The sequence below is a fragment of the Triticum aestivum genome, chromosome 3D, assembly GCF_018294505.1.
Source record: "Triticum aestivum cultivar Chinese Spring chromosome 3D, IWGSC CS RefSeq v2.1, whole genome shotgun sequence".
In the NCBI taxonomy this organism is placed as follows: domain Eukaryota; kingdom Viridiplantae; phylum Streptophyta; class Magnoliopsida; order Poales; family Poaceae; genus Triticum; species Triticum aestivum.
The window spans coordinates 330,811,793-330,821,296 of NC_057802.1; positions in this window are offsets into that span (position 1 = coordinate 330,811,793).

A 9,504-nucleotide genomic window follows, 5' to 3' on the forward strand; every position below is an offset into this window, starting at 1 on the left:
TCTGGGCCTTGAAAAGCAGCTTCCAGATTTCTTCGTGCGTCCTGCCGAAGAATCGCTGCAGGGTCCGAGGGCTGGCCGGATTGAACTCCCACATATGGAGAGTCCGGCGCTGGCAAGGGAGAATCTGGCGAAAAAGCATCACCTGGATCACGTCGGCGGGGCTGGTGTTCTTCTCTATAACGCCCTTGATGCACTTCTGCAGCGTCATCACCTTGTTGGACGATGCCCAGCCTAGGCCCTTCTTAACCCATGATGTGAGCTGCATTGGAGGCCCGGATTTGAACTTAGGAATGGCAACCCATGCGGCGTCGCGAGACTTTGTGACATGAACCACTCATGTTGCCATCCCTTCACGGTCCCCACAAAGGCCCCCTGGGGCCAAGTGCCATTGGGGAGCTTACTCACCATGGCGCCGCCGCACTCCGCGTGTTGATCGTCTACCACTTTCGGCTTCACGTTGAAGACCTTAAGCCATAATCCGAAATGGGGGGAATGCGGAGGAATGCCTCGCACACGACAATGAATGCTGAGATGTGGAGGAAGGAATTTGGGGCTAGATCGTGAAAGTCTAGCCCGTAATGGAACATGAGCCCGCGGATGAAAGGGTGGAGAGGAAACCCTAGTCCGCGGAGAAAATGGGGGATAAATACTACCCTCTCATTGGACTCCGGAGTGGGGACGATCTGCTTTTTAGTAGGAAGCCGGTGGGCGGTTTCTTTGGCCAATTACCCCGCTTCACGGAGTTCCTTGATGTTCCGCTCCGTGACGGAGGAGGCCATCCACTTGCCCTGCGCTCCAGATCTGGACATGGTTGGAGTGCTTGTTGGGGACGGAAAGGATTGAAGCTTGGGCGCTGGAGCTCAAGGAAGGATGGGCTGAGGAAGATGGCGTGGCGTAAAAGGATGGATCCTTATCTCTTTATAAAGGCAATAAATATCAAGCGTCCCCCCCCCCCACGAGCCTTAAAACTTGTCTTTTCCCAAGGGGTCATGCAAACAGCATGGTTGGATTACCCAAACCCGTATTGATGAGAATCCCGCAATAAGGGGGCACGATCTCTGCTTTGACAAGACGTGTCAATGAGGACCGCGCCTCAAAATACGAAGCGGGAGGCTGAAAAACGGTTCGAAATAATAATAAGGCCAGAACATAACGTCTCGCCGGAAAAGCTGTCACTAGACATGACTTGTTTGCTTAAATATTTTTCCCTTGTGGTTCAGGGTTGTAGCTGTAACACGGAGCTAGATATAGTTCTTTTGATCAACTTCTTTGAAGTATTCGGAGGAGGAACCCGCCTTGCAATGCCGAAGACAATCTGCGCGCCGGACACTTCGTCATTGAAGCCTGGTTCAGGGGCTACTGAGGGAGTCCTGGATTAGGGAGTCCCCGGGCGTCCGTGCGATGTGACATGGGCCGGACTGATGGGCTGTGAAGATACAATATAGAAGACCTTCCCCCATGTCCGGATGGGACTCTCCTTTGCGTGGATGGCAAGTTTGGCGTTCGGATATGAAGATACCTTTCTCTGTAAACTGACTCGGTACAACCCTAGGCCCCTCCGCTGTCTATGTAAACCGGAGGGTTTAGTCCGTAGAGGCAATCACAATCGCACCGTCTAGACATCTAGGGTTTAGCCATTACGATCTCGAGGTAGATCAACTCTTGTAACCCCTATATTCATCATAGTCAATCAAGCAGGAAGTAGGGTATTACCTCCATCAAGAGGGCCCGAACCCGGGTAAACATCGTGTCCCCTGCCTCCTATTACCTTCGATCCTTAGACGCACAGTTCGGGACCCCCTATCCGAGATCGGCCGGTTTTGACACCGACAGATTCCTCGGGACTCCGCGCCTGTGCTTGCCTCCTTAGAAACAAAGAGGAAACCTACTGTATTGCGCTTGCTAACACCCTCCTGGCCTTCGTCATCATGGCTTGCGTCACCCGAACCTCAGGAGGTGGGTGCTTGCATAGGAATCGCCGCTCCTCAGGAGCTAGCCTGAGGAGGCCACTCCCTACGGAGGTCTTGGCGTCGTCCGCTCGCAAGGCTTGACCCCTTGCGAGGGTCTTGTCTTGTTGATGCCGAAGATGGGCCGTACCAGGCCGCCGATGGAGCCACACCATGGGCCGCAGACAGGCAGGTCTAGGTACCCTGGTTCCCAGAACGCCGACACTACTAATCGTCATCGTCCATGCCGGATTCGCTGTCGAGGCCGAGGGAGTCGCCGTCCCCCACGTCCTGCTTATCTTCATCGTCGTCCTCGCTCACGATGTCGATGGTGACATCGGCCATCGAAGCGAGGTGCAGCCCCAACGTGTCAACTTGGTCGTCAAGGTTGTGTTGTGGCCCCTTCATCAATTCACATAGTGCGAGGAGGAGCCCTGGTAGGTCTGCAGAGTCCCGGGCTCGCTGGCCACTGCCCTCTGTACTCCGCCAGCAACAGTGGCTTCGACTCTGACTTGGGAACAAGCAGGCGGGCGCGCGAGCTCATCCTATACTCCGTCTTCGGCACGAACAGGCGGTTGCGCGAGCTCATCCCGACTTGTGCTTAGGAATGACTAGGGGCCGTGCCAGCTCGTTTCAGCTCTGGCTTTGGGATGTGCATGCCACTGATGCGCACTGCAGATCTCGTCGCCAGCGTCCCTAGCTCCGGCTTTGGGATGCAGAAGCCACCGCTACCGTCGCGACTGCCTCTTCCTCCTACAGGCATGGAGTGTGCCGGCGAGACCTCATCTTCCTCGTCCAGGCCGATCTGGGCATGGTAAACGCCTATGACATTGCTACTTGTGAGCTACGTCGGGATTTCCCCAAAGAGGAGAGGATGATGCAGCACAACAGAGATAAGTATTTCCCTCAGTTAAGAACCAAGGTTATCAATCCAGTAGGAGAACCAAGCAACACCTCGTTAGTAGTACCTACACACAAAAAACAAATACTTGCACCCAACGCAAACAAGAGGTTGTCAATCCCTCGACGGTTAATTGCAAGGATTAAATCTTGTAGAGATAGATAGAAAAATAAAACACAAAATAACATAAAATAAAGAAAAAATTGCAGCAAGGTATTTTTGGATTTTAATATATGATAAAAGTAGACCCGGGGACCATAGTTTTCACTAGAGGCATACGATGGGTAAACAAATTACTGTTGGGCAATTGATAGAAAAGCGAATAATCATGACGATATCCAAGGCAATGATCATGTATATAGGCATCACCTCCGAGACAAATAGACCGACTCCTGCCTACATATACTACTATTACTCCACCCGTCAACCGCTATCTAGCATGCATCTAGAGTATTAAGTTCATAAAGAACGGGGTAACGCCTTAAGCAATGACATGATGTAGACAAAGTAAACTCACACATGAATAAACCCCATATTTTTATCCTTAATGACAACGATAAAAATAAGTGTCGTGTCCCTTTTTGTCAGTGGGATTGAGCACCGCAAGATCGAACCCATCACAAAGCACCTCTCCCATTACAAGAAAAATCAATATAGTTGGCCAAACCAAATCAATAGATCGGAGAGAAATATAAAGCTATAATAATCATGCATAAAAAGAGTTCAGAGAAGACTCAAATAATATTCATAGATAATCTGATCATAAATTCACAATTCATTGGATCCCAGCAAACACACCGCAAAAAGTGATTACATGGAATAGATGTGCAAGAACATCGAGGAGAACATTGTATTGAAGATCAAAGAGAGAGAAGAAGTCATCTAGCTACTAACTATGGACCTCTAGGTCTGTGGTAAACTACTCACCCATCATCGGAAGGGCAACAAGGTTGATGTAGAGCCCCTACATGGTTGATTCCTGATACGTCTCCAACGTATCTATAATTTTTTATTGTTCCATGCTATATTATATTCTGTTTTGGACATTAATGGGCTTTATTATACACTTTTATATTATTTTTTGGGACTAACCTATTAACCGAAGGCCCAGCCTAGAATTGCTGTTTTTTGCCTATTTCAGAGTTTCGCAGAAAAAGAATATCAAACGGAGTCCAAACGGAATGAAACCTTCAGGAACGTGATTTTCGGAACGAACGTGATCTAGAGGACTTGGACCCTACGTCAAGACATCAACCAGGAAGGCACGAGGTAGGGGCGCGCCTACCCCCCTGGGCGCGCCCTCCACCCTCGTGGGCCCCATGTTGCTCCACCGACGTACTTCTTCCTCCTATATATACCTACGTACCCCCAAACTACCAGATACGGAGCCAAAAACCTAATTCCACCGCCGCAACCTTCTGTACCAGTGAGATCCCATCTTGGGGCCTTTTCCGGAGCTCCGCCGGAGGGGGCATCGATCACGGAGGGCTTCTACATCAACACCATAGCCTCTCCGATGATGTGTGAGTAGTTTACTTCAGACCTTCGGGTCCATAGTTATTAGCTAGATGGCTTCTTCTCTCTTTTTGGATCTCAATACAATGTTCTCCCCCTCTCTTGTGGAGATCTATTCGACGTAATCTTCTTTTGCGGTGCGTTTGTTGAGACCGATGAATTGTGGGTTTATGATCAAGTTTATCTATGAACAATATTTGAATCTTCTCTGAATTCTTTTATGTATGATTGGTTATCTTTGCAAGTCTCTTCTAATTATCGGTTTGGTTTGGCCTACTAGATTGATCTTTCTTGCAATGGGAGAAGTGCTTAGCTTTGGGTTCAATCTTGCGGTGTCCTTTCCCAGTGACAGTAGGGGCAGCAAGGCACGTATTGTATTGTTGCCATCGAGGATAACAAGATGGGGTTTATATCATATTGCATGAGTTTATCCCTCTACATCATGTCATCTTACTTAAAGCGTTACTCTGTTCTTATGAACTTAATACTCTAGATGCATGCTGGATAGCGGTCGATGTGTGGAGTAATAGTAGTAGATGCAGGCAGGAGTCGGTCTACTTGTCTCAGACGTGATGCCTATATACATGATCATACCTAGATATTCTCATAACTATGCTCAATTCTGTCAATTGCCCAACAGTAATTTGTTTACCCACCGTAATACTTATGCTCTCGGGAGAAGCCACTAGTGAAACCTATGGCCCTCGGGTCTATTTTCCATCATATTTAATCTCCCAACAACAAGCTATTTCTGGCGCCGTTTTTATTTTACTTTCTTTATTTTGCATCTTTATCATAAAAATACCAAAAATATTATCTTATCATATCTATCAGATCTCACTCTCGTAAGTGATCGTGAAGGGATTGACAACCCCTTTATTGCGTTGGTTGCGAGGATTTATTTGTTTGTGTAGGTGCGAGGGACTCGTGCGTGGCCTCCCACTGGATTGATACCTTGGTTCTCAAAAACTGAGGGAAATACTTATGCTACTTTACTGCATCACCCTTTCCTCTTCAAGGGAAAACCAACGCAGTGCTCAAGAGGTAGCAATTCCCCCTCCGGCAGAGTGCCGGAAAAGGCCTCCAGATGGGATCTCTCGAGAAAAAAAGCTTGCGGTGGCGTAAAAATTATTTTTGGGTGGCTCTATGTTGGTTTCCCGATTTTAGGGAATTTATAGAGGCAGATTAGGTCAAATGGGTGAACATGGGCCCCACAAGCCACCAAGGTGCACCCACCCCCTGGATGTGCCATGTGCCTCGTGGGCTCCTCCTTCATCTTCTGGACCTCTCACGAAGCTTCCAGGGTCTCTTTTGTCCAAAAAAATCTCCAAAAAGTTTCGTGGCATTTGGACTTCGTTTGGTACTAATATTCTGAAAAACCAAAAATAGGCACACAAAAAACAGCAACTGGCACTAGGCACTAAGTTAACAGGTTATCCCAAAAAAATGATATATAATTGCTTGTAATTGAATATAAAACATCCAATATTGATACTATAATAGCATGGAATAATCAAAAAATATAGATATGTTGCAGACATATCCGACATCGGCAAAGTTACGCCCTTCCCATAAGGTGTACCGCTCATTGATGTTGTTGCACGACGCTCGATAATGGCCGTTATAGCATTGGATGCGGGCGGCGTTGCCACATGTGAGGATCTGCGGCCACCGTCGGGTATTAGGCATGTAGTCTAGATTTGACCACTCCTTCGGGGACAGGTTTGCTGAAACGCGTGTATTACGCGCGACATGGCCGTTGTGCCGACAAAGGGGACATGCTCCATCGGGTGCCCCCCCATGCTCACGTGTCATCTGGCCAGCAAGTGTGTGTCCGGTGGCACCATGATGTTGTACTGGGCGAGGGGCGAGGTTTCCTCGACCATGAGCGTGCGTGGCATGCCGCAAATGCATGCTACATGGCGTCATCCCCAACTGCTGCTTCCCGCCCCACTATCGTGGCTGGCCATGGTTGTGGCTGCAAAGGGGAGGCAGCTAGGTTTTGTGTGGTGGAGGTGCATGATGGCCTGCAAGTGCACAGGGTTTAGTTGTAGCCTTTACAAAGTAAGAGTATCGATCCCATAGGGAGCACATGAATCAGACTTCTGCCTCTTGTGATGATTTTTGTGCCTATAGATAAGTGTAGACTCCAAACAAAGTGAGGTAGGAACTAAATTGTAATTGCGTAGCACAACAAGATTTAAAGTAAATAACAAAAAAGTAAATAGGAAATAGTAGCTAGAGTGACTGATAGAACAATAGAGGAGTAAGGCATTCTCAGGGAGTCCGGAATCTCCATTGGCATGTTTCTAACGCATCTATGCAAGGGCATAGTATGGCATGGATAATTGACCCACTCCTGACGATTATGTTGGGCAGAGCCGGGTACAGAACACATTCTACTTGAAATAGACTTCGTGTCGCACATGCCACCATCATAGTCTCGCCCATAGGGTTACGACTCATGATAATTAAGGGTTTACCCCATGGACGCGGCCTCTCTAAGGGTTCTCTGTAATTCTCCTATCAATTGCAAAGGTTAGGAGCAAAGGATTTTATTGTCACCTCAAATTACCTTCACGTCCTAGCCCTTTACAACAACGGTGATATACTTCGTGGCCATAAGGCAATAATGCTGAGTGGGGCCCCTTCGCAACATTCATGAAGTTATTAAACTAAGCATTCGACACAGGAATATAACATACTCCTAATAGAAGATCAGACAGTTAACCAAACCAAGCATGCCTAACAACTTGGAAATATAGCAATTGTATTTGTTTCTCATGTATTTAGTATAGACAAATTTGATTTATTTCTCACATGGTATACAATAACATAATGCACCCACAAGAATTGAACATCGCATTGCAGAATTGAACCAAACAATTAACTAAACACCACAACAAATGGACCAAATGTTAACTGAGCACCACATGCACAATGTATAACATACTAGAAGATCATACAGTTAACCAAACCAAGCATGCTTGACAACTTGGAAAATTGCACCCTCAAGAATTGAACATCACATTTGCAGAATTGAACCAAACAGTTAACTGAACACGACAACTAATTAACAAAACAGTTAATAAGTGAGCGCCACATTGCACGACATATAGAACATATACACTAGAGCAACAGATTGCATGGTAAAAGTAGATAGCACAATTCACTAGAATTTGTTAAGGAAAGGCAGTAGCTAGCAAACTGGACATGGGTCCTTATAGTGAGCTCATAAGACAAGCTACTCCTCATTGTCGGAGATATCAATGACGATTGGCTCCTTGGACATGGAAGAGGGCGAGGCCTCCGCATCATGGGTGCCCTCGTCGTAGTGGTGAGTTGCCTGAGCCGCTCCGGGCACCAACCTGCTGGCTCTCGAGATGAGGTAACACATGCACGCTGAGAAAACACCTCCTAGTCTTCGTCGAAGGCACCGAGAGTGGCCTCGAGAAAACGCCACGAACTGTCGTTTAAAGCAGCCAACCGCGTCGGGGCATCGGCGCACGAGGCGTCAACGGTGGCCTCGACGGCGAGGTGCTCCTCCAAGATATGGGGGTCGGCACGAATGGCAGCCATCGCAACCTCATGTGCACGTGCGGCCGCAATTTGCTTCTCCGCTGCCAAATGCTCCTTGAGATCCTTGCTATACTGCGTGCACCATGGCTTAGGGCGGCGCTTATTTGGTGTAGGAGTCGGTGATTTGGGTGGAAGGTGTCACGCCGGCGGTCGGGGCATGTGGGATGTGGAAGGGGGAGGAGGATGGGGTCGGGTGTGGATTACCTGCCTGGATAGGCGAGGCCGAGCAGCGTGAAGGAGGGTCGCCGGCGAGGAGGCGGCGCTGCAAGCAAGGAGTGAAGGTTTCAACTTGGAAAGGAAGGCAGAAATAGGGGAAATGTGGCTTTTGGTAAGGGGGAGGGGCGGGGAGGTAGATATTTCCGCGGAAACCGAAAATTTTGAGTCGCTTCAGCGAAAAAACTGGCTCGCAAAGTGTCAACAGACGGTGCTCCAGGATATTTTGTACCGCATCTCACATGGTTGGTGATAATAAACTGTGTGGGATCTACTTGATTTGAATTACATAATGGGGTCACGACAGCAATGGATGGTGTTTGAATTGCTAGAACTTCTATCTGCAGTGAACGTGCAACTATATGTGTGTCGTAAAAGAATTAGAATTATTCAGGGTTCGTTTGGACATTTTATACATTAAATTGGTTTTCTAGCCATTTCAGGTGCACAATTCAAAATTAAACTACATGCACATGCTCTGGTGCAACAACATGGGTTGTAAAATCATATATGTATCCATGGGTCTATGCTTATGTCCCATGCAAGAAATGGGGATGAATTTTGAACACCACGGCACCGTGGCTCTCTGGCAAATGTTGAGGTACTTGCTTTTGTAACTCTAGTAAATCCAAAACTCGTCTGAAATTCATGAACCTTAGCATGCTATCATGGAATGGTATCAACATGCTGGGGTAAAAAATATTGTCCAATTTGGGGCAGGTTATGGTATAATCTTCTCACAAACCAGAGCTTCTCAGAAGAAGCCTCATGGTTCCGTTAGGGAAACGTGTCACCTTTGTGGACAAAACGATATTCGTCGCCTCTTCATCCTTTCGATTTTTCCTGGTGTCAACATAGAACAACATGAGTGTTGTGTCAATTTTTGGGATTTTTCGGGATTCGCTTGGACATTTTTATACATTAACTGAGTTTTCTATGCACTCATGTGCATAATTCAAATTTGAACTACAGGCACATGCTCCAGTGCATATAAATTGGTTGAAAATTCAAATCTGTGTCCTTGGTTGCATGCTTAGGTCCCATGCAAGAAATGAGAATGAATGTCAAACACCTTGCCACCGTCGCTCGGCCACTAACATTGAGATACATGGTTTTTAAATTCTGGTAAATCGAAAACGCGTCTGAAATTTATGAAACTTGACATGCTAGCATGGAACGGCATCAACATGCAGTGGTAAAAATATTGTCCCATTTGGGGCAGGTTGGGGTATATAAGCTTCTCACAAACCAGAGCTTCTCACAACAAGCCTCATGGTTACGGTAGGGAACGTTTCACCTTTCTAGACGAAACGATATCTGTTGCCTCTTCTTGATTTCAATTTTTTTTCT